The following is a 24,498-nucleotide window of genomic DNA, read 5'->3' as shown; positions in this document are numbered from 1 at the left end:
GATCTTGTGTGAGTGATGGCACGTAGCTAAGTGGTTAGGCGTATTCAGCTTGCGATTGCATGGTCGTGAGTTCAATACCTGGTGAGGCATTGTGTCCTTGATCAAGACACTTTATTTCACATTGCTCCGATCCACTCAGCTGATAAAAATGAGTTGTACCTGTATTTCAAAGGGCCATCCTTGTCACACACTCCGTGTCATGCTGAATCTCCCCGAGAACTATGTTATGGGTATGTGTGTCTGTGGAATACTCTGCCACTTGCACATTAATTCACTAGCAGGCTGTTCCTTTGATCAGATCAACTGGAACCCCCATTGTTGTAACCGGCAGACTACCAGTAAAGTTTGAGGGAAATTAGCCTGTTATTTTAAGCAGTTCACAAAACTACATACAGGTTGGTGCTGATCTTGGATGACCTTTTAAGTTGAAATGAGTGATTTTGTTTAAGATTTAAATCTTACTCCTTTCATCTGAATCTGCTTCAAACCACTCCTGGTCTGTGAATTAACTGTTTTAAAGCAATTTAAAACTTTCATTAAAATTTCACTTTATGTTCTAAATACCAGCTTAATAAGAACAAACCTATTTTAAGTTTAAAATGTGATTCAAACAACGGCAATATATTTTAGTAAATATGATAATGAAAGGGTTAAATATGAACACTTTACTAGATAGGATGGTCTCAGGTAGGTTTCTGAATCTAATGTTGTCGTACATTGGAATCTTGTTTAACAAGTATTGGGTTTAGCTGAGGTTTTAACTTTGCCTACCACTTTCCACATTGTAGTTGAAGAGTTAACAAAACAAAGAGGTTCCTTGTTCTAATGTGTTGATTTCAAATATTTGTTTATGGATTTTGGAATTTGACGGGGACAGAGAGCAAACAGTCTTTCTAGGCTATTCTAGACATAGCTGGTGGGAGATAAATAGATGTAGTTGGTATGACAGTATTGGTGAATGTTCAAGTTAAGACAAAATGCCTCTTAGTATTTACTACATCCTTTGTATTTTTCAAGTTAGCTTTGCTTTTTATTTGTATTATTTGTATTTGAAATAAGTTGCTTGTATTTCTACAATACACAAAATATTTCAATTTTCTATACAAATCTTAATATTTAATCACAAAATATAGTAAGATGTGTATTAATATACATCGAATGACTATAAGGGTCCAGGAGTGTAAAATAGGAATCAAAAGGGTCCTTAGGCAAAAAATGGTTGAGAAATACTGGCAAGAGTTTCTACTACAGCTGGGTACTCTTTCTGTCACTAACCTTTTCTTGTTTTCCAAGTAATGTATGTTTTTCATTTCACTCATTCACACATTGAAAATTGGAACTATGGCACTTTTCATTTGTCAGAGATTATAAACAGACACTGCTGTTATTCAAACTTACTGTCTCCTTTCTCTGATGTTTTCTATGACTACTAAAATAGCCTCTGCTCTCCCAGAGCTGGTAGGTGAATGCCACCACCAACCACTCAGGCATTTCTGATTCAATCACCTCTCCTCTCCACTGTTATGTGACCACCTTCGAGACCCTGCACTAATTACTACACCCAGTCCTTCCTAACCAGACTATCAGCTTTTTGGAACTCCCTCCCTTTTCATGTCTTTCCTAATGTTGTGTGTGTCTGAGTAAAGGAGCAGTTGGACCCTTTATAAGCATCATGTGTCTGAGATACATTCTGAAAATTGGCTGGTCCTTGTGAACTTCAAACATAGAGGTTTTGAGGGGAACTAATGTCCTGAGCATTGAGGTAATGGAACACAAACACCATTTACGTTGGACCATACACCTTATTCAGGTGAATGATTGGAGGATCCCTAAGCAGGTGCTACATGGTGAACTTGTTTGTGGAAAGTACCCCCAGCAGAAACCAAGACTACGATTTAAGGATTGTGTGGAGTTCTTGTTAAAAGCATTTGAAATAGGGGAGGTCAGTTGGGAAGCAATATGTTACTAGCACCAGTGGAGGAAATAAGAGTAGACAGGAGTGGACATTTTTGTAAAATCATGCATTTTCCATGTAGAATTTAAACAAGCTACTCTAAAACACATTGCAGTGAATGGGAGGAAACTTGTTTTCCAATATCTGCAAGCATGTATGTTTATCCACCAATAATCACAAGTGGTCAGCCATCACACGCACAAATATAAAACCTCTTGCTCCCATAATTCACATCTACATATGATGGTCTGGCCAGCGTCCATGAATTAACATTTCATTATCAAATACGCACTTTATTGAATCAAATCAATATTCCTTAAATGTATTGGGGGCTAAACACTAATGTTTTCACTATAAATAAGCTTAAGACTGCTTGACAAACAAGTCTATTATTTATCTATCTACAGTGTTGACATTAATAACAACCGGCATTATTTATTTACTTATTTCATTATTTTACACCCAGTTTTACTTGCTTACAGAAGTCTGATGTTGGAGTAAATGTTATTTACTGAAGGATGTCCTTTGTTTTGCTAAATACTCAACCATGAAATAAATGTGATTTATTTCTGTCAGTCAGGCAAATTCGCCCAAGTGCTGTTGTTTAACCCCAGGCCTGTCTTGGTCAAGCTGACCCATGATCAAAAGCATTCAGTTTTGACCATTCTTACTGTACGTAATTGACTACGTTCAATGATGTATCTAAAATTGATAGGTGTCACTTAAAGATTTAGTTGCTATTTTTAGCAGATCAAACAACTATACAGAAGGTCTCTTGTTGATTGAAGCAAGAGATACATATCTTTCTTAGTGGCTCAAAACCAGCATCTGTTAAATCTCTTTCTATTTCTTCCTGTTTTTTAATTAATAATGTAGGTCTGTCATAAACCACTAGGACTCATAAAACCAGAACTTAAACTGGTTTCCATGGTGTGTAAGTGATTGAGATTACAATACTCCCCCATGGACAAGATGCTAGTCCATCAAAAGGTTAACTTCCCAATTATCACTGGGACTTGTTTACAGCTGAGTGGGCTGCAGCAATGTGAAAGGAAGTGTTTTGATCAAGAACTCAACACACCACCCACTGCAGGAATTGAAACTGTGATTGTAAGATTGTGAGTGCAACACCCTAGCCACAAAACCATGCACCTTCTTAATTACTAATAATGATAAATATCTGAGGCATATTTGAGGGAACTTGGCTGTTATTTCTAATATATTGAATAAATATATGGAGCAGCAGTTCTCAATTGTGGTATCCTTCTGGTACTCCTAACAGCCTTCCCTCTATAAATGTGATAAATTTTTCTGCAATTCAATTGTGTTTTACCTTTTTTTGTTGTGGGCCCCTAAAAAATTCAGGTTTTGGATCTGGCCTTGATATTAAAAAAAAGGTTTGAGAACTACTGATATAGAGACTTCATAATTGACTCTTCTTCCTTTCCATTATCACCATCAACATCGCTACCCTCATCATCTTTTAATGACCATCTTCCATGCTGGCATGGGTTAGATGGTTCAACAGGCCTGATAGGTCCAAGGACTGTAGTGTATGAGAGGCCAGAACAGGTTTCTTGCTATAGAGAAGCTACATTATTTAATTGAAACAACCAACAGGCACCGTTAATAATGATAACACACATCTACTCCAATAGTTTGGCATTAAGTGTTGTCCCTATTTTCATAAATTATCCATCTTTGCTACAGTTTATTTATCATATTTGGTTTACAGACTCTCATTGCTATTAAGCTAATGGGTTTTTCGTGATAGGGTTACAAGATGTTGCATCTGGATGCATCGCAATGTGAAGGTCATTCAGTTAGATTTTCATAGCTGTAGAATGTAAGTAAACCTACTTAAAATGATATCACAATGTGTGTTTGTGTGTGTGTATGTGCACACACACACACACACACACACACACACACACACACACACACACACACACACACACACACACACACACACACACACACACACACACACACACACACACACACACACACACACACACACACACACACACACACACACACACACACACACACACACACACACACACACACACACACACACACACACACACACACACACACACACACACACACACACACACACACACACACACACACACACACACACACACACACACACACACACACACACACACACACACACACACACATGTATTGTATATATGGTGCGGTGAAGTGTTGGCTAGTATTGTTTGTGTATCTTATGTTAATAACTTGACCTTGATTTTGGAATTGTGCCAAATCCGCTTATCTACCTCTCACCATCATTATGATGCTTATCATATTTATGCTTTATATTTAATTATTATTATTGACATTATTAGTGCCATTGCGACAAACAGAATTTATGGGACAAGAGGAGTTGATATTTTCTTCAAATGGCTTTGTGTGAGTGTGTGTGTGTGTGTGTGTGTTACTTGAAGTGTTCCCAGCCCAACAGTTGTAAATTGTTTAAACATGAGACCAATTTTTTCTCTCCCTGCCAAGCTCTATCTGATCTTAGTGTCCTTAGAGACTATTTTTTTTTTTTTTTTTACTATCTCTAGGTGAAAGAAACATTTATAGAAGGGTGTACTCAATTGAACAAATCTAGCAGTACTTCATTAGTACTCTCTGGATCCCAAAACTGAATTCCAGTTATCTTCTTATATCACAAGAACAGTTTTGTTTTTTAATGCATAAATACACATGCAGCAATGTGTTTGCATATATTATTTTACAGGCTGTTGATGCCTGCATAACATTTCATAAACACTGCACACACTTGAGAATCACTCTTATATGAGTCCCATGTTGTCAATAAGTACTGATAGTGGTTGTGATGGTATTAATAACTATGACAGTTAAGGAAGTAGTAGGGCTTATGACAGGATGAGTGGTAGTAGTACTTACGGTGGTGGTGGTGGTGGTAGTAGTAGAATAATAGTATTAATATTAGTAGTAAGTAGTAGTGGTAGTAGTACAGTGATCATATTAATAATTATAGCAGTTAATGAAGTTGTAGGGCTTGAATAATATTAATAATAATGGTGGTGGTTGTAGTAACATTGGTTTCAAATTTTGGCACAAAGCCAACAAGTTTGGAGAGAGGGTTCATGAGAAAAGCTTCTCGTGTCATGGGAAAAGCACCCAGCACTCTCTGAAAAGTGGTTGGCGATAGGAAGGTCATCCAGCTGTAGAAATCATGCCAAAGCAGACACTGGAACATTACATAGTCCTTGATCTCTTCAGTTCCTTTCAAACTACCCACTCCATGCCAGCATTGTAAAATAACTTCAAAACAATTACCAATTGTGAACGATAAAGAGAAATCAAAAGTATAAAATAGTGAAATGTTATATGTAAATAATATTTCCTTCATTTCTTTGAAACTGTAATTGCTATGAATATATTGTCATGACAGTTTATGTTAAACTGGCAAGTAGAAGTAACAAAGAAATGAATCTAAGTTTCAAGATGGAGACATGAAAATAGAAATGATTGTAATAAAAACTGTGAGTTTTGTGTTAAGATAGTGTTTAAAATGTAAATATAAAGCAACATTTTGAACACGATTGGAATTAAGATTTTACTGTAATCTTAGTTTACAAAAAAAGGTTGTTTAACCCTTTCACATTCAAATATAATGCTTATTCACATTGTTTTGAATTAATCATGTATTATCTTGTAGCTTCAAGATTTCAGTGATGTGATTGTTTATTTTTAGGAATTACATTGCAGGGTAGATGTGAAAGGTTATATCTAACCAGTTTCGACATAGAACAGAATATTTAGTCTGAATTGCATGCTAAAGGATTAAAGACTTGGTTTTATATATATATATATATATATATATATATATATATGATGATATATATAGGTCCATTTAAGATCAATATTTATGAAACATATATACAGCAATTTCTGCATTGTTTCCATCTGCCAAATTCCAATCTCTTGATATTAGTCAACCTGTGGCTATGGCAGAAGATACTTGCCTAAGGTGCCATGCAGTAAGAATGAACCTGAAACCATTTTGTTGTGAAGCAAACTTCTTAACAACTGTGCAAATTGCAAGGAAGAAACTTTGAGCAATTTCTGCATTATTAACCTTTTTTTACTATATTTCTGTTGAAATCTGCTGCCTTTATTGCAATTAATTTTGAAAATAATAAAGAATTTAGCAAACTAACTTTATTATTAAACTGTTGTTTCAAACATAAATTAATGAGATTTTGATAGGTTTTAACTCCAGTCACCAACATACCGGAGACCATTCATGGTTCTATGATTTGAACTTCCTCTTTTAAAGTGATCTAAATTAAAAGCCTCCATCAAAATTTCATGGTAATTTATATTCAGAACACCAGCTTAATAACGAAAAAATTATTTACCTAATTCTTCATTATTTTCTGAATCAGTTGAAACAAAGGCACCATATTACCTACAGAAATATGGTGACAAAAGGGTTAAAACAGAAAGTTTGTACCAAAGAACCTGGGCTGTTTTGGGAGGATTGATATCAAAAGGGTTTAAGTTTAGAAATGTTGGTGGAAACAAAACTTCATGTGGTCTCATTTATTAAATGTTTTAACATAAAGTCTTCAAATATCTTAATCATTAATATTAGTTAATTTGATAAATCTTGTGTGTTTAAGCAAGGTAGATTGCTTGATTTTTGCTCACCTGGTTGAAAATAACTATCATAGTGTTTTCACTTTATTGGCAGTGTTGATATTTGGATGAAACAGCTGCGAAACACTTTTAGAATTTACATTTACATTATCTATATCAATCTCATTACATTTCAAATTGATTTATCTCCAATCATTATTGGGTATTTTATTCCCGGATGTGCACAATCCTAGACTGGACTAGATTCAAGCATTATCAACCAACCAGGAACAAAGCCTAACATTTTGAACAAACTGTTCAAAATGTAATTATGCACTTTAAACGATGAAGTTAATTAGTTTATAATTTTGCAGGCTTTTAATAATTCATCTTTAGACATTTAGCAAACGCATATTTTAACAATTTAAATAAAGCTGTATCAGAATAGGTAAGCGTTTTGTTGCAATGTTGTTTCGTTCTTAATGGTGTAAAAGTGAGCCCTATCCAATGAAAGGGCAGGTTTCCTTGTTGGCTAGTGCAGGGGTTTTGAAAGTGAGAAATATGTTGTGGGTGGATATCTGCATATGTGTTTGGTGTGTGTGCATGTGTTTGGCATCTGTGTATATGCATGTGCATGCATGTGGTGTGTGTACGTGTATGCAAATGCAATGCATGTGCATATGCAGTGGATGGGTGTGCATGCATGTGCATATGTGGTTGCATGGATTTGTGTATGTACCATTTACACACACACACAGAGGCCTAGCATTGACTCAATTACATATTTACCCTTCATCAAAGATTCCCTACTGTTCAAAGTCTCCAAAGTGGAAACCCAGTTTAAACAATACTATTTATATGACCCTTTCCTAACCCTTTCACCATTAACAAGACAGAATTCTCTACCAGCTAGGTCCTTCTTCACAAAAATCAAATGGGTTGTTTCTTTATTGATTAGTATTACTGTGAAGGAGGATTATTAGGAGAATAGTAATACTAACACAACTAATCAATAACCAATAAGTCAGCTCTTATGACAAAGCAGGACATTGTATGATTGGCTGGCATATTTTGACGTGTGTGCTTGTTGCTGTGCATGCGCACTTGTTATTGTATATGTGCGTGTATTTGTTATTGTGTGTGTGTTGTGTATATGTGTGTTCATGTAGTATGAGTGAGAAAGTTATGTAAATAAGTTTATGTGCTTGAGAGTATGTAAAAGGAAACCTGTTCATGTGTATAAGTGTTTGAAGTAATGTATATTATTCCATGTGTTTTTAAGAGGTCAATGTGTGTGTGTGTGTGTGTGTGTGCATTGGTCATGTGACACACTATGACACTTTACCTTTTAACAAATGTGGTCATGGTGGGAGAAAATCCTGGTAAAAGAAGTAGAATAAGAAAATATTAAATGGACTGATTAAGCCACATTGAAGAATGGATAAGAAGGAGGAAAGCAGTACACAAAATTGGTCACAGACCAAGACAGATGGAGAAGTAGAGTTGGTTGTGTTTCTTTTGCCCTGTACACAAGAACCTGTCTGAATTATAGAATTGGGTTGATTGATTGTGGAAGAATCAGACCATTGCAAATGGCCATTAAAAAAATTATTTTGAAACTGTTTGATTCCATTCCATCTGAGACCACCCTTGCTTCTATAATACAAACTTCTTCTCTTAAACTGATTTAACCCTTTAACATCCACATTATTCTATCAAAAGTAATGCTCATTTATTCACATTGTTTTGCATTAATCATGTATTGTCTTGTAGCTTTGAGATTTTGATGAGGTAATTGTTAATTTTTAGAATGATATTGTAGGATTGTGTGAGAGGCCAGATCTAGTCAGTTTAAACATAAAACTGGGAAAATATTTTGGCTGGGTGTGGCTAGTATAAATACTAAGGGTTAAATTAATCCTTCCTTCAAAATTTCATTTCAAATTTATGTTCCAGACGCTAGCAAAATTGTAACAGTTATTTTGCTAAATTCTTCATTATTTTCAAAATTAATTGAAGCAAACATGTGTGTGTATGCATACAAGTGTTGGATCAGTTGAATGTCCCACTATTAAACCACTTCTCTGAAGATGTTGTACCCAGTTTCTGTTTTATTGAATTAAGGCTGGAGCTGTGTTGAACCGATGATTTGTGTGCTCAATAGACTAGCATCAGAACAATCTGTTTATGCTTTGTTGATTTTCTAAAATTCCAACTACAAACTCAATGCCATGTCTGCTTTTCTCAATACCAGCAAGAATTGCCCAGTTGAATGTGTGTGTGTATATATATATATATATATATATATATATATATATATATGTATAGTTAACAAATGAGACCAAAATTGTGTGCATAGACTTGTGTATTGGCATAGTGCCAGCTAATTTCATGCTTGTGTGTGTAGGTATGTACTACCTGGTCGCCTAGTCTATAAAGTAGGTTAGGTAGTACTACTACAGCTGCCCCCCCCCCCACTACTACTATTACTACTACTACTCTGATGGCTTTCCCAAGCAATCACCCATCTTGCTACCTGCCTTAACTTTAAAACAATTTGGCAGGAGGAACTGACGTGTTTTTAGCACCAGTTGCCGTAGCTAGTTACCATGTTATTTAAGGCATAGTTTGAGAGGAATGTTCCACACACATTATTGGTTGTGGGGGTGGGGGAGTAATTAATGCTAGAGGACTAAACCAGAATAGAATTTCATGATGTATTGTGTTTGGGAGATATTTGGGTTAAGTTGTAAAGCAGAGAGCAGTCACCAACAGGAAGAGATCTTGTGAATTAGCTCTTCACTTGCAAGTATGATGATGATAAGAGCTGATGACGGAGCCAGTTGTTATCACTGGAACATTAACTAGAATAAAGTAAGATATAAAAGATGGATGATGTGTGTGTGGGTGTGTGTGAGAGACTTGTACTTATGATGAGGGATATTGTTTTTCAACAGCAGCCTTATGTGTTTGTTCATTATGTTGAAAGTACTTTGATATTTTTTAGCAGACATGACAGACTCTGTGTGGTTCAGAAGCTTGCTTCACAACCTTGTGGTTTTGGGTTCAGTCCCACTGCACAGTGGCCAAGTGGTTAGGGTATTCGACTCATGATCACAAGGTCATGAGTTTGACACCTGGCAGCATGTTGTTTCTTTGGGCAAGACACATTTTCATATCGCTCCAGAGCACTCAGTGGGCACAAATGAATTGTCTCCACATTTCAAAGGGCTAGCATGATCTCATTCTGTTTCATGCTAATTCTTCCTGAGAACTACATTAAGGGTACACATGTCTATGGAGTATTCATCCACTTGCACATTAATTTCACAAGTCACAAGCAGGCTGTTCCATTTATTGGATCAACTGGAACCCTTATCGTTGTAACCAATGGAGTGCTAGTTATATACACACATATATATTGTGTGTGTATGTAAAATAATGTTATCATCATCATGATTGTGTTAACGTCCAATTTCCAATCCTGTATGGGTTATATGCTATTCATTGAAGCAGGTTTTGTATGGTTAGATTCCTTCTTGTTGCCAACAAACACTTTTTTCCAAGCAAGGTAATATTTCCCCATGGCCTGACATGTTTTTCACAGAAGATTGGAAATGAAGGCCACTGGTTGTATGACAGTGGCACTCGTTTACAACTTTCATGTGATGTTAAGAGAAAGTAACACACACACACACGACTGGCTTCGCTCACTTTCCATCCATCACATTCACTCAAAAGGCTTTGATCATCCTTGGACTATAGTAGAAGATCCCCACCAAAGATGCTCCTCAGTTGGATTGAACCTGCAACCACATTGTTGGGAAGCAAACTTCTTAACCACACAGCTATGTCTACACGTAAGCTATTTAAAGTAATGGCATTAACTTCTTTTATTGGTTATTGCTGGTATTAATCTCCTAAAATATTTTACTGTATTTATTCTCTTATCATTTATTAAGAGATTAAACAAGAGAAAACGACCTTTGACAGTAAAAGATTTTCATTTTATAGCATCTTTCAGCTTTTTCACATGAATTACATTTTGTTTTGCCTTCAACTAAAAACTGTTTAGTCCAGCAGGTAGCTTTTTTATAACGCCCAGAAAAAACAATTATTATAAATAAGGTCACCCGACTACAGGGTACAATTATTCACTTAGTATAAAATTCATTTCATTTTATATGAGCCTTCAATTTGATTTATTACAAGACTGTTACTGCTGCTAATTCCTTAATGATCATTGATTAATACAATTTAATGAAATTAAGTTTTAATTAATCTGGTTTTTTTTTTTATTTATTAAACAATAGCAACGTAGGTGGGCTTGATTGATTTGAAAATCTGGGAAAATAGATATTTATGGACAGTTCAGCTTCTGATGTATTGTCAAGTGTTTAAGTCAACTGGAACATTCTAAGGAGGGAACCTCTTCATGGTGGTCTCTCAACCTGCAAGTCATAGATGCTAAATCTCCCTAAAAGTCAAGCATACACTAGATGATGTACTCTTAGATATACTGTATCTGACAATGCAAAAAAAAAAAAAAAAAAAGATATTGGTGCAGATATAGCTGTATGGTTAAGGAATTTGCTTTCCAACCATGTTGTTCCTGGTTCAATCTTACTGCCAGGTACCTTGGGTAAGTGTCTTCTACTATAGCCCCAGACTGACCAAAGCCTATAAGTAGACTTGGTAGGAACTAAATAAAGCTTGTCGTGTGTGTGTGTGTGTGTGTGTGTGTGTGTGTGTGTGTGTGTGTACTTCCCTCATCGTTGCGTGTGTTTACTGGTCATAAACTATGACCTCAGTGACAGTCCTGTGTGAAAGCATGTCCAGGCTCTCAGACTTGCTGCTTAATCTCTGTAAACAAAAGGCTCATTTATATGGTGTCATTTGTTTCTAGTTCTCCATGTAACCATGTCTGAACTGCTGTTCAGTTGACTAGAAAATTATTACCTCATCTGGAAACAGGTGGGGAAGGGCATCCAACCATAGAAAACCCTGCTCCAAGTATTCTTTTCTGATTCATGCAAGTTAAGAAAAGTGAATGTTGAAACAATAATGATTATTTTACTCTCTAACTCACTCTCCTTTCTTTTTCATCTGGAGTATCCATGTATCTACTCTACATCAAGACATTTATCTCTGGTCCTCTATACCTTTAATCTCTCAACTGATACAAAGCCATACTCTCTCAGTACTTCTCTCTCCTCCCAGTTGAGGATTTTTTGTCTTGCAATGTACTTGATGACCTGCCAGTGCTGGTGCAACATAAAAAAGTGCTAGCGCTGGTGTCATAGAAAAAGTACTGGTGCTAGTACCACGTAAAAAAGTACCCAGTACACTCTGTAAAATGGTTGGCATTAGGAAGGGTATCCATCTGTAGAAACAAAACTAAGACACTATGGAACCTTGTGCAGCTCCCAGCCTTGCCAGATCCTGATAGCACAAGGAAAGAATATTAAATGATAATGAATAATTTATTTTCTACAGTGATTAGGTGCTCTTCAACTCATTGGAAAAGGGTAAAAGAGGGGACAGAAAGCAGCAGTAAGTCAAGTAAAGAAAAATGGCAATGAATGTTGTAAGTAGATGCACAGTACACAGAATACAACACAAAAAAGAAAAATGAACAGTAAAAGGGCTATGAAGAGGTAAGGGTGCTTAGGCATGTTGGGAGTAGTGTTGGGGGAATTTTGAGGAGAATGGAAGTTTTGAAAGATTCAGTGTCCGGACAGATTAAGAACTGATGTGGGTAGTTTTTCATGCTTTGGCTGTTCCGAGAATAAAACAAATGTTTCTGAAAGTCATGAGTGCTGTTCTGTTTGTTGATTTTATTGTATGTCTCATGGGTGGTAGAGATATTGAATTCTAAAAAGGTTGCCCAAGTTGCTGGAAAGATGGTGGATAGTCTTGTAGGTTTCTTCCAAGACAGCTGTGATATGTCAAAACTTGTGTCTGCCAATGCCCAAAGAAGCAAGATGTTCAAGATCTGGTAAGTGACTGAAAGGGGTTAGTCATTTAGTTGTACATCTCTTGTGTTAAAATATTTAATGCAAGGAACAATGAAACACACAGCTAATGACTTGACAGCTAAGGACCACTGCAGGCAGTTTAGTCTTTAACTACCATGAGTGTGAAAAAATGTTTTGTTCATTGTATTGAAATTAAGTACTTGTGATATAGGCTTTCAGCAAAATAGCATTTAATTGTTGAAAATTTTAAATTTTAAAAATTTCATAAACAGATTTGACAGAGGGGCAATTCTGTGGCGATTATAAAATGATAAAATAAAATATGGAAATATAGAACACTGTATAAGTAGTGATAATAAGACTCCATTTTTTAATATTTTAGTTTTAAGGCTTCATATTTCTGACTCCAAATCCTGCTGCTCTTGCTTTTTTGTCTTCCAGTGTTGCAATGTTGATAAAATAACTGCTAGGATTATTATACAAAGGTCAACTCACTTAAGTCTATTCCTTCTTTGGAATACATTGACCTTAAGTATGTGTGTGTGTGTGTATATATATATATATATATATATATATATATATGAGGTGGCAGTATGTAACTGGAATCTCTGTGTAGGTTGACATTAGTGTTGACTAACGTTGATGCCCTCAGCTATGATTCTAAATAACTCCTGTGCTTAAGGCTAGGATCTGGTTATGTTGTCTATCACAATATAATGAACTTTCCAGGCTGTTTTGAGAGGGAGATGAGTCAGAAAAAAAATTAGGCTGTGTTCCATTATACACTTCATATGTTTATGTGTGTATTTGCACATGCTTATATTTTTATATAAAGGATCCTTACTATTTTCTGTGGTGAAGGTTATATGACTCATTACTGTACAAGGTTTTGTGGTGCAAAACTGTTGTAGTCGATAACTTACAGATTGTTTCACTTACGTGGTTAATCACTGAATTTTTATTATCTCTGATTCATTTAGATTGTGGAAATATTTCTTTGTTATGTTAGCGCTGATTAAGAGGTAGAGCTAGACACTGGCCAAAAGTTTTTATCATTTCATTATACACAATTTTCATCCCTGCAAGTAAATTGTTGTTACAAACAGTTCTGTCATTAGTTTCTCAGATTAAATATAAAAGTTAGCCCAGGTATGAGTGTCAGATTTAAACATTCAATAAAATTGACCACAATTAGTTGAGTCATTAGAGAGTTTAGAGATTAAATATCGTAAAAAGTTATTGTTTAGGCATGCTTAGTCATGAGCGTGTTAATCTAATCTCTTCTGTGACACACTTATTCTGTCAATGGTAACTTAATACTCAATCAAATCTACTACCTACTCTAAGTGAATAGGTGCTATAAGGAGAGAGAGAGAAACAACTTGATACTGTTAACAACAAGAGGACCCTGCATTTTTTGAGGGTTTCATTTGGTTTGCATTGTACTGTAATTTGGTAAGAGAGAGGGGTGGGGCTCTCAGTTGCATGAAGTCTTGAAAACATTTTATAGGTGTAAACAGAAATAATGATGCTTTCCAAAAGTACTAAAAAAAAAAAAAAATTTTAAACACCCATTATCTACTGGAGGCCTAACATTACATCTATTTTAGCAGCATCATTAGGTTCCTTTAACCCTTTTATCATATTTCGGGTGGAATACACTGCTTTTGTTTTCAATTAATTTTGAAATGCTGAAAAATTTAGTAAAATGACTTCGTCATTCTTAAGGTGATATCTGGAATATAAATTTAGATGGAATTTTGATGGAAGGTTTTCAATCTGAAAGTTTGTATCATAAAGCCAGAGGAAGCCTCAGGTGGGTTGGCATCAAAAGGTTTAATCATTGACCTGAAGATATTGTTTGACAACATTACTTTTATTAGTTTAGGGAAATCCTGCAAAGTTAAAGGCCTCATTTCACTCTTCTCTTTTGTTGGCCATGGAAACCACCCCATTCTGTTAGTGAATGATTTGTCTACTTTTCTTTGGATGAAGATAATAGATTTTATAAATATTACTGTGTACTTAAGATCACGGTTTCATTCCCACTGTGTGGCATTTTTGGAAGTGTCTTCGACAACAGCTCTGGGTCAACCAAAACCTTGTATGTGGATCTTAGTTGACAGAAACTGAAAGCAGCCCATCATATATGCATGTCTACACATGTGTGTGTATATTTGTGTGAGTGAACTTATATTTCTCAAGTCTAAATGTGTTCGTTTGCAAACTAAAACATTCATTTCAGTGCCATTTGTTATGGGTTCCCACGTAAAACATGTCCATGGCTGTTTGTTGTTTGATAGACTGGGACGTTATTACTTCATTTGGAAACAAATAGTTTGGCATCAAGAAAAGCATCCAACCTCAGAGACCTCTGCCCCAACATACTTTCATCTGACCTATGCATGCATGGTAAAAATGGTCATTACATTGATGATAGCTATCAAATTTATTGATCTTGCTTCTATTGTGTCTTAAATATTTGAATTTCCTGACTTGAAACTAAAAATGAGAATATCAATAAAACCTAGCTCAGAGTTAACTCTTAGATATTGCTGTTGTGTTTTTAAGTGAACTTGAATTTTTCTTTAGCACAACATAATGTCACAGCTGGTTCAGTGACATGGGTGTTGTCAGTCAATAGGAGAATGGTTGGTCTTGATCGATAGATTTGGTTTCTATCTTACTGTTAGTGTTTTTAGTATTCTGTTGGGATTATGTCCATTGTTAAGATGTTTATTTTAAAATTTTTATATGTATATATATATAATTTTTTTTTTTTTACATTACCTGGATTACTACTTCTAATTGTAAATCTATGCTAAGATATATGTAGCTCACAGCCAAAAGCTGTGTCACTACTGAACGAGTCTCTATATAGAAACCCATCATCAGATCATTGGGGAATTCTCAATATGGTTGCTAAACCAGCTAGAAATTGCAACCAAATTTCCTCAATTATATCTATATAATTCTGTATAAATATCAGGAAAATAAGAGGGTTTCATTGTTATATATAATTACAGTTATTTTTGAGTATGGATAATTAGGTTAAATAGATTGTGTTATAAACTTGTATGATAATTATAAAAAAGAGTCTGTAATAAATGAATTTGCTCTGAGTTTGTATTTGTAAATTATGTATATTTCATTTATAATAATGTGATTGTTATCTAAGAATTTATCAGTGGTAAGTTTAGTAGACAGAAATATGTTTTGTTGCACGTAGCTCACCTTTGCAAGCTGTGCAAATATATGCTATGCTGTCATAGCTCACCCCTGCAAGCTGTGTCACCATTTGAGTAAGTCTCTACAAAGTCTCATCAAATCAATGAGGTGACCTCTATATGATCTCTTGATCTGCTAGAAATTGCAGCCAAACCTCTTCAAATCACACCTAATATTTTAAAAGGTGAGTGGGGAAAAAGGAAGTACACGTTGGTTAATATTGTCATGGATATATAGAAAGACGGGTTGCTCGTAAGTAGAATACCTTTGATCAGTTGTGGGCAAACTGTGGCCCATGGGACTTTCTAAATGGCATACCATCAACCTGGCATAGGTTGGACGGTTTGACTGAAGGCTGGTGAGCCAGGAGGCTGCATCAGGCTCCAATCCGATCTGGCAATGTTTCTACAGTTGGATGCCTTTCCTAATGCCAGCCACTCCGAAAGAATATTGTGGGTGCTTTTTACGTGCCACTGGCACGGGAGCCAGTCGGGCGGCACTGGCATCGACCACGCTCGAATGGTGCTTTTTACGTACCACCGGCACAGGTGCCAATCAGGCGGTACTGTCATTAGCCACAACAATGACTTCACTTGACTCAACAGGTCTTCGCAAGCACAGATTATTGTCCAATGATTGAAGGGTGCTCTTAAATGGGCCAGTTATGCTGCGCTGGCATAGGCCATGGTTATGGTCTCACTTGGCTTGCCAGGTCTTAAGCACAGCATATCTCCAAAGGTCTCAATCACTTGTCATCACCTCGGTGAGGCCCAACGTTCGAAGGCTGTGCTTCAACACCTCATCCCAGGTCTTCATGGGTCTACCTCTTCCACAGGTTCCCTCTACTGCTAGGGTGTGACACTTTTTCACACAGCTGTCCTCATCCATATGCAACACATGAGCATACCAATGCACTCGTCTCTCTTGCACACCACATCTGATGCTTCTTATGTCCAACTTTTCTCTTAGGGTGCTTACACTTTTATTCAAATTAAAATATTTCATTAAATTTTGTTAAAATTCGTTTCAAGCACAAGCTTTAATAACAAGTTATTTGTTTAAATTCTTCATTATTGAAAAAAAAAAGGCAGTGTATATCCTCAGAAATATGGCTATAAAAAGGTTAATAAGGACAGTTATTTTACTAAATTCTTGATGTTTTTTTTTTTTCAAAATTAATTGAAACAAAGGCAATGTATTTTAACAAAAGTATGCTAACAAAAGGGTTTAAAATATTTCATTGAAGTCAAGAAGTAGCCTTGGATTAACCATTAAGCAAAACAAGTATATGCTTAGGGCATCAAGGGAAAGGGGGCACTCCAGAAATGGTAAATGGTTTATGGCACAAAAGAAATCACTTTAACCTTGCTAAGAAAATATTGGAAGTAGTTTATATGATCGAAAATATAATTTCAAAATGTTCATGGCATCATCATAGCAAGGATCTAATCAAAGGCTTTGCAATTCAAGAAAGTAGAAAACCTTTCAAATATAAATAAAGTGAAAGTGTACAAAAATAAACATTATTTTCCATCATAATGCTAGTTTTGTTTCATTTTGAAAAATAAAAATGTATTTTATGGTTTATTATTGTTTATATTTTGAATTAGACATTTATGGGGGCAGCAAAATCTTATAAGTATTTAGGGCCTCTATGGGTCTTAACCTGGCCCTTAGTCCAACATAAAACAAGACGATTGCTCTTATCTGGTACATCTTTGATCATAGGTTTGTTAGATCATCCCTGGGCCCATGGTTTAGACTACATCAGCAGTAATAATGCAGCATCTAATTGGCAGCCTGTTGTCATCTTTGAAATTAAAAGAACCAGCTTTGTTTAGTGTTTTTTTTTGTTTTTTTTTTTAAATAAAAAATAATTTGTTACTTGATCATCTTCTATATATCCTGTTTGGAATCCATGGTAAAGTGGCGCCTGATTTCTTTCTAACATGTTCTCAGTGGCATCTCTGTAAGAGACCAATTACAGGAAGCGCGGACTTTACAACAGCAAAACCATCAAAGTAATGTTTTTTCTACTTTCATTACACTGGAAATATATTTTGACTACACTCACCCCCACCACGAACATTATAGATGCATATGTTTGTGTAAGTGTAAAATACATATATATGTACGTGTGTGTAATACACACACATTGTATATATGTGTGTAAGCTTATAATATAAATGTATATATTTGTGTATATGTCTGTGTGTGTGTAGGCATATAATATGCAATATTTATGTGTGTGTGTGTGTGTGTGTATAAATTTACATACATACATATACATATCTTCACACTGTTTTATTGCTTTTATATATATTTTGTAATTATGATGGGAAGGAACCAGTTTTCTTTGTTTACAAGATGGTAGCAGTGTTTAGATAATTCATGGATGATCTTCCTGTATTTGTAGTTTACTGGGTTTTTATTGCCAGATTGAACCAATCTTTTACCAGGTTTAGCATATGTTTTCCATAGCTGTGAAGGAAAATAATTTTAAACTGATCCAATATAGAACATATGTCTGTGTGTGTGTGTGTATGTATATATATATATATATATATATATATATATATATATATATGTGTGTATGTATAAAAGTAAAAAGAAAATAGTAAAGAGAGGTGGAAACTCAACTGCCATGCTTGATTTAGACACCAAATAAGTATTTTACCACGATGCTAATGACCTTTCATTTTTTCAGTCATATTTATAATGAGATAAGATTATTTTCAAGCTGATTGAGTGTATGTAATGTTGAGTTATCAGTCTAAAGAATCAGATGATTACTGGTTCGCATCAACTGGAAGTTCTGCCTTGTATTAATGTAGATGCACTTAATTCTCATTGGGAAACAGTAAAACCCAGAGAGAATAGTGATAGCTAACATTGTTAATACTTAGTACATTTGTCTCCGATGGATGGTTCAAACTGAAATGTTATTCGTCTCATCATTTTCATTATGGCCTTCATTGTTGTCATTTTAATGTCCACTTTTTCAAGCTTGCATGGGTCAGTTAAAATTCGTTAGAGAGACTGATTTTTTTTTGTATCATTTGCAGTCCTTTTTGTGGCCAACCCTCACCTGTTTCTAAGCAAGGTAAAATTTCGCAGGTTGACTCATTTTTGTTGAAGATTGGAAACCATGAACAGGGCTTGTGTAACAGTGAGGTTCATTGGAAACTTTTGTATGATGTCAAGTCAGACACATACATGCATTTATTTATACACACACACAAACGGGTTTTTTTTTTAAAGTTTCCCTCTACCAAATCTACCCACAAGGCTTTGGTCAGCCCTGTAGCTATAGTACAGGATATTTATGCAAGGTGTCATGCAATGGGACTGAACCTGAAACCACATGGGTAGGAAGCAAACTTCTTAACCTCACAGCTAAAAAAAATAATTTGACAACTATCAATTACTCAGTCTGCTGAGCTGTAAAATATCCTTCTTGGGCAGGTGCAGCTTTTACTTGATTCATTTTCTCAGTGTTTTAAGTCAAGCAACGAAAGAGGTATTACTCTGCCAGGCTGATATTTCTCTAGGTCTTGCATGAAGACCAGCTTTATGAAAGATGTTCCAACTCCTCAAAAACTGATCAAGCCCAACATTATCTCTGTAAGTCTTAGACCAGTGTTTCTCAACCATCTTTTGCCCATGGATTCCTTTGATTCCTATTTTACTCCATAGCCATAACATCGTATTGTATTTTTCTAATTAAATGTTATTAGGAATTGTATAAAAAAAGATTTTAATATTTTGTGTATTGCAGAAGTATAAGCAATTGCACATAAATTTTAACAACAAAATCTTATATAACCCCCCCCCCCCCCCCCCGCCTCTCCAGGCGCCATGTGGACCCTGTTTGAGAACCACTGGTCTGGACTTATGAATATATATATGGCATGTGTGATATACTCGTGTATACCTCAACTCTTTAGCATTCAATGGAAACAGGTTCAATTATAGGGAATTATTAATTTGCTTGGAAGGTTGATGACAAAGGCTTTGTGGCTATAGAAAAAATCTGCCTCTAAGAATTCTGTCTGACCCATGCAAGCATAGAAAAAGTAGATGTTAAAATAATGATTATGTGTTTGTGTATAATGTATGTTTTGTGTTGCACATATCATGCTGTGTGTGTGTGTGTGTGTGTGTGTGTGCATATCATGCAACATGTGTGAGTGGGATTGTCTTTTTGTAAACAGTTGGCAATTATTTGGTTTATTTGATCATGAATTGTGCATGTCATAAAAACCTAACGATGAATACCGTGTATCATAAATAAGGCCATGTTTTGATGGTGATAATAATAATAATAATAGTAATAATGACTATGAAATGACTGCTGTGTCTTATTAGCATTGATTCATCTCATTAAACAGATGTGTCCCATGACTTGAACAGATCAAAATAAATATTATCACTGTGAAAGTGTGTGCATGCATGTATATACATTTGTGTGTGTGTGTGTGTGGTGGGAGTAGTGTGTTTGTAAATGCCTAACATTCTGACCCAGTTAACATCACTACCACCATCATCACTACAACCATTTAGTTCTTGGGTGTCAATAGCAGAGTTCATTCTGTTGCAAGCCCTTGTGCTGTATTCCTCTTTCCTCACCCACGGTTATTCTTGTTCACTCAAGTAAGACCCACAATGCACTACTACCCTCCCCCCCACACACATTTAGGAAGATACTACTGATGCTGCTGATGCTACTCACAAGACCATTCCGTTCCAAATTCAAAAGAAAGCTCCTGCTGCCACCATCTGCAGTACCACCACTACCACCACTACTACTATTCGTCCCCTTTTAAAAGAGTTACTTTCATACACTTTTGCCAGCCATACCAGTTCACTCAGAACATCCACCTCTCTGATTCTCTGTCATCCTCTCCCTTGCTGTGTCTCAATGCTATCAAAACTTCATCCAATCCTTCCTTCCTCTGGAATTTCCTTCCCAACTTTAATGTTTTAGGTGAATATAAACTACATTGATGTTCCAAGTATTGAAGAATCTGCTTGGGTCAGGAACACATTCTGTCTTCAAGACTGATCTGATGATGTGTAGTACTGACAGCATCAGCTTTCATTAATCTCACCAGTCAAAGATTAACGCAAAGGTGATGGACACTCCCCCTCCTTCAATGACTAATGTGTGTGTGTGTGTGTCTGTGTGTGATGATGCCTTAAAGATTTTATAAACTTTCAAGAGAACGTGAAATAATAATTTTTTGGAATATGTTCTCAAAACACATAAATGTTTGACATCAACAACATAGAATTCTTGCTGGTAAGAATAAAGTTTCTAAAATGTAGAGAGAAATTTAAAGGATTGCTTTAATACAATGGTAGAATATCTATAAAGTCTACTGGAGATGTAGGTTCAAGTCCAGAGGCAGCCTTTGACTTTTCTATCTATAGGGGTTTTTCAACCCAACATTTACATGTTAATATTTATAGCATTTATAAGGTGGCGAGCTGGCAGAAATGTTGGCACGCTGGGAAAAATGCTTGGCGGTATTTCATGTCTTTGTGTTCTCTGTTCAAATTCCGCTAAGGTCAACTTTGCTTTCATCCTTTCAGGATTGATAAATTAGGTACCAGTTATGTACTGGGGTTGATCTTATCGACTGGCCCCCTCCCCAAAAACTTCAGGCCTTGTGCCTAGAGTAGAAAAGAAAAGAATATTTATAGCATTTATGTGCTTCAAGAACTAATTCCTACACACACACACACATAATACACTACATTCAGTTTCCAACCACCAAATCCATCCACAGGGCTGTGGTCAACCCAGGGCTAGAGCAGAAGACACAGCCTGCACCTGTGTGTGTGTGTGTGTGTGTATTATTTATACTTTTCACATGCATAAAAATTCACATAATACTCTTGAATTTATTGGAACTGACATTGTTGTTGCTATGGCAATATTACTTTGTTTATAGACTTCCAATTGTATTTTTACTTTATTTAATTTAAGATGAAAGAGGTCATTTGAATATATGATTCTATAACGATATTGTGCCATTGACTTTTTATTTCTTTGTACATTTCATGATCTAATTATTCCTAATTAAATTTATTTGAATGATTCTGTTGTTTCTTTAGATTTATAGAAATTATTGTTGAAAAATGTTTTTAAGTTTCTAATCTCCTGCACAGTGTCACTGATGAATGAGATTTCAGAAAAATCTACTACAATAGTGTATTAGTAAATATACAGATCTTTTCATTATGTGTATGGTGAATTGCTGAATCATTGATGTGTCAAAAATACTCTGCAGTATTTGTTCTACTGCTTTAGATTTTGAGATCAAATCTTGCTGAGGCCAATTTTGGGAAAATCTACCATGCTGGTGAATCAGTGTGTGTATGCACCCCCCTCTTGTGTGTGTGTGTGTGTGTGTATATATATGTGTGTGTGTGAGTGTGCTTAAAATATCTGGTAGAGTAGGATATAGCCTAGTCACATCATCATCATCATTCTTCAATGTCTGTTGTCCATGCTGGCATGGGTTGGACGGTTTGACTGGGGCTGGTAAGCTGGAAGGCTGCATCAGGCTTCAGTCTGATTTGGCACGGTTCCTACGGTTTCTTCCTAACACCAACCATTCTGAGAGCGTAAAAAGTGCTTTTACATGTTACTGGCACGGATGCTATTTGCGTGACACTGGTATCTGCTACGACTGCGGTTTTACTTGGCTTGATGGGTCTTCTTCTCAAGCATGGTATAATGCCAAATGGACTCAGTCACGTAACTGGCACCTGTGTTGGTTGCACGTAAAAGCACCCATGACACTCACAGTGGTTGATGTTAGGAAGGACATCCAGCTGTAAAAGCCATGCCAAATTAGACTTGAGTCTAGTGCAGCCTTCAGCTAACCAGTCCTGTTCAAACCGTCCAACCCATGCTAGCATGGACAATGGATGTTAAATGATGATGATGATGATAATAATGATAATAATAATATATATATATATATATATATATATATATATATATATATATGCATACATACATACTGATAATAGTGGTGGGGTGGTGGCAGAAGGATGGCAATGGGAGTACCTGTCATAGTATTGAATGTGGTGACAGCAGTGTTACTTGGTGGTGGTGGTGGCAGTAATAGTAGTCATGTCAGTTGTGTAGAAGTGAATGTGGTAGTTTTGGTGATCGGTGTGGGGGTGATAGTGGCAGTAGTGTTTGTGATGGTGGTGGTAGTGTTAATTATGGTGGTGCAGCTAATCACCAAACTGCATTAACATCACCTTACAACAGTTGTACAGTCTGTGGTGGTGGGGGGCGGTTGACCAGGATTTGTTTTGAAATACATTGACATTTAACCGAGATCTGTATAGAAGTTAATTAATGACTACAGTCTATCCTTTCTGGTTCACCTCTTTATGTTTACATAGCATCACCACCACTACCATCCTCTCTTCTACTGCTGCCTGTACAACATTCCTAAGGTATCTTATCTGGACCCTTCATCAACTCCTCAACTAGTTTCTAGCTAACTTTACCAGTTTGTCGACCTTATAGCTTGTGATTGCACTTTGTAAAACAAACACATGCAGGCTTACATACACCTCACACTCTTCCCTCTCCCCTTCTCATAACTTTCTCCTCCTTATCTCTCCCCCCTCTTCGTCCAGGTATGTTTAGTGTGAAGTTAAATGTTGCCATACCTGAACCTTTGAATTATTTGTGGGGCTGGTCTTTTCCCTCTCATCTTTTCCCTGGCATATTCATACATTATTGGCTAAACTGGCAATATGACCATCCCCAAGTACAACAACATATATATATATATATATATATATATATATATATATATATATATAAAAGAAATAATTAAGATACAGTTGAATTAGGCACTTAAGTTGAGGCACCAAGTCAGTGTGGTATTATCGGTACAGCTTGAACTAAGGTAGCAGCATGTAATTCTTTCATTCTCTTGTTCTGATGAAATATTTGCTAACAATTATACAGGAGTATCCTGTATGTTAAAAACTTATATTATGCATTCGAAGATGGCAGTGCATTTCAAATTGATGTAATGCTTGCATTGTTTAATTAAATGGAGCCACTTGAAATGGCTGTAATGCACTAATACCTTGACATCCTTGTTATATGCTATTATATATATATATATGCTATATATATATATATATATATATATATATATATACATATATATATATATATATATATATAATATCATTTTGTTTTAGCTCCATATCACTTAGAACTTAGTGGGTGTATAGGATGTGTCCATCTTATCAGCGAGTACACACACACACACACAGTGTGCTTATATATAGATGTGTGTTTGTTAAATACAACATTATTTTAAGATAGACAAAAAAAAAAAAAAAAAAAAAAAGTTCCAAGAGCAGAACCTGAAGCCTACATTAATTGTTCAGTTAATGCGTTTTCAATTTAAAATGATTGCCTATAACTTATTTCAATAGACAAATATTTATATAGAATATTGATAATGAGATATACAAATACAGATGATTTTCTATTATTTTTTTTGTGTTCGTCCAACTCCTGCTACTGTGGAAAAATAGATGTAAAAAAACAACACGAATCATATTTATATATTTACTCATTTTCATGCATACATGTATGTTTATTTGGATGTACAGGTGAAAGTAAAGATACTCAGTAGATACAGAAGTGTCTTT

The 24,498-nt window shown here is 35.6% G+C and overlaps 1 protein-coding gene across 7 annotated transcripts in view; it reads left to right on the top strand.

The window, feature by feature from the left end:
- LOC106880784 (uncharacterized) overlaps nt 1-24,498 on the top strand; it is a 274,817-nt gene that overhangs the window by 15,883 nt on the left and 234,436 nt on the right. The window lies entirely within an intron of this gene.

This window comes from Octopus bimaculoides, chromosome 10 (assembly GCF_046866305.1).
Source record: "Octopus bimaculoides isolate indiv1 chromosome 10, ASM4686630v1, whole genome shotgun sequence".
Classification (NCBI taxonomy): domain Eukaryota; kingdom Metazoa; phylum Mollusca; class Cephalopoda; order Octopoda; family Octopodidae; genus Octopus; species Octopus bimaculoides.
This window is presented reverse-complemented; position numbering and strand designations above follow the sequence as displayed.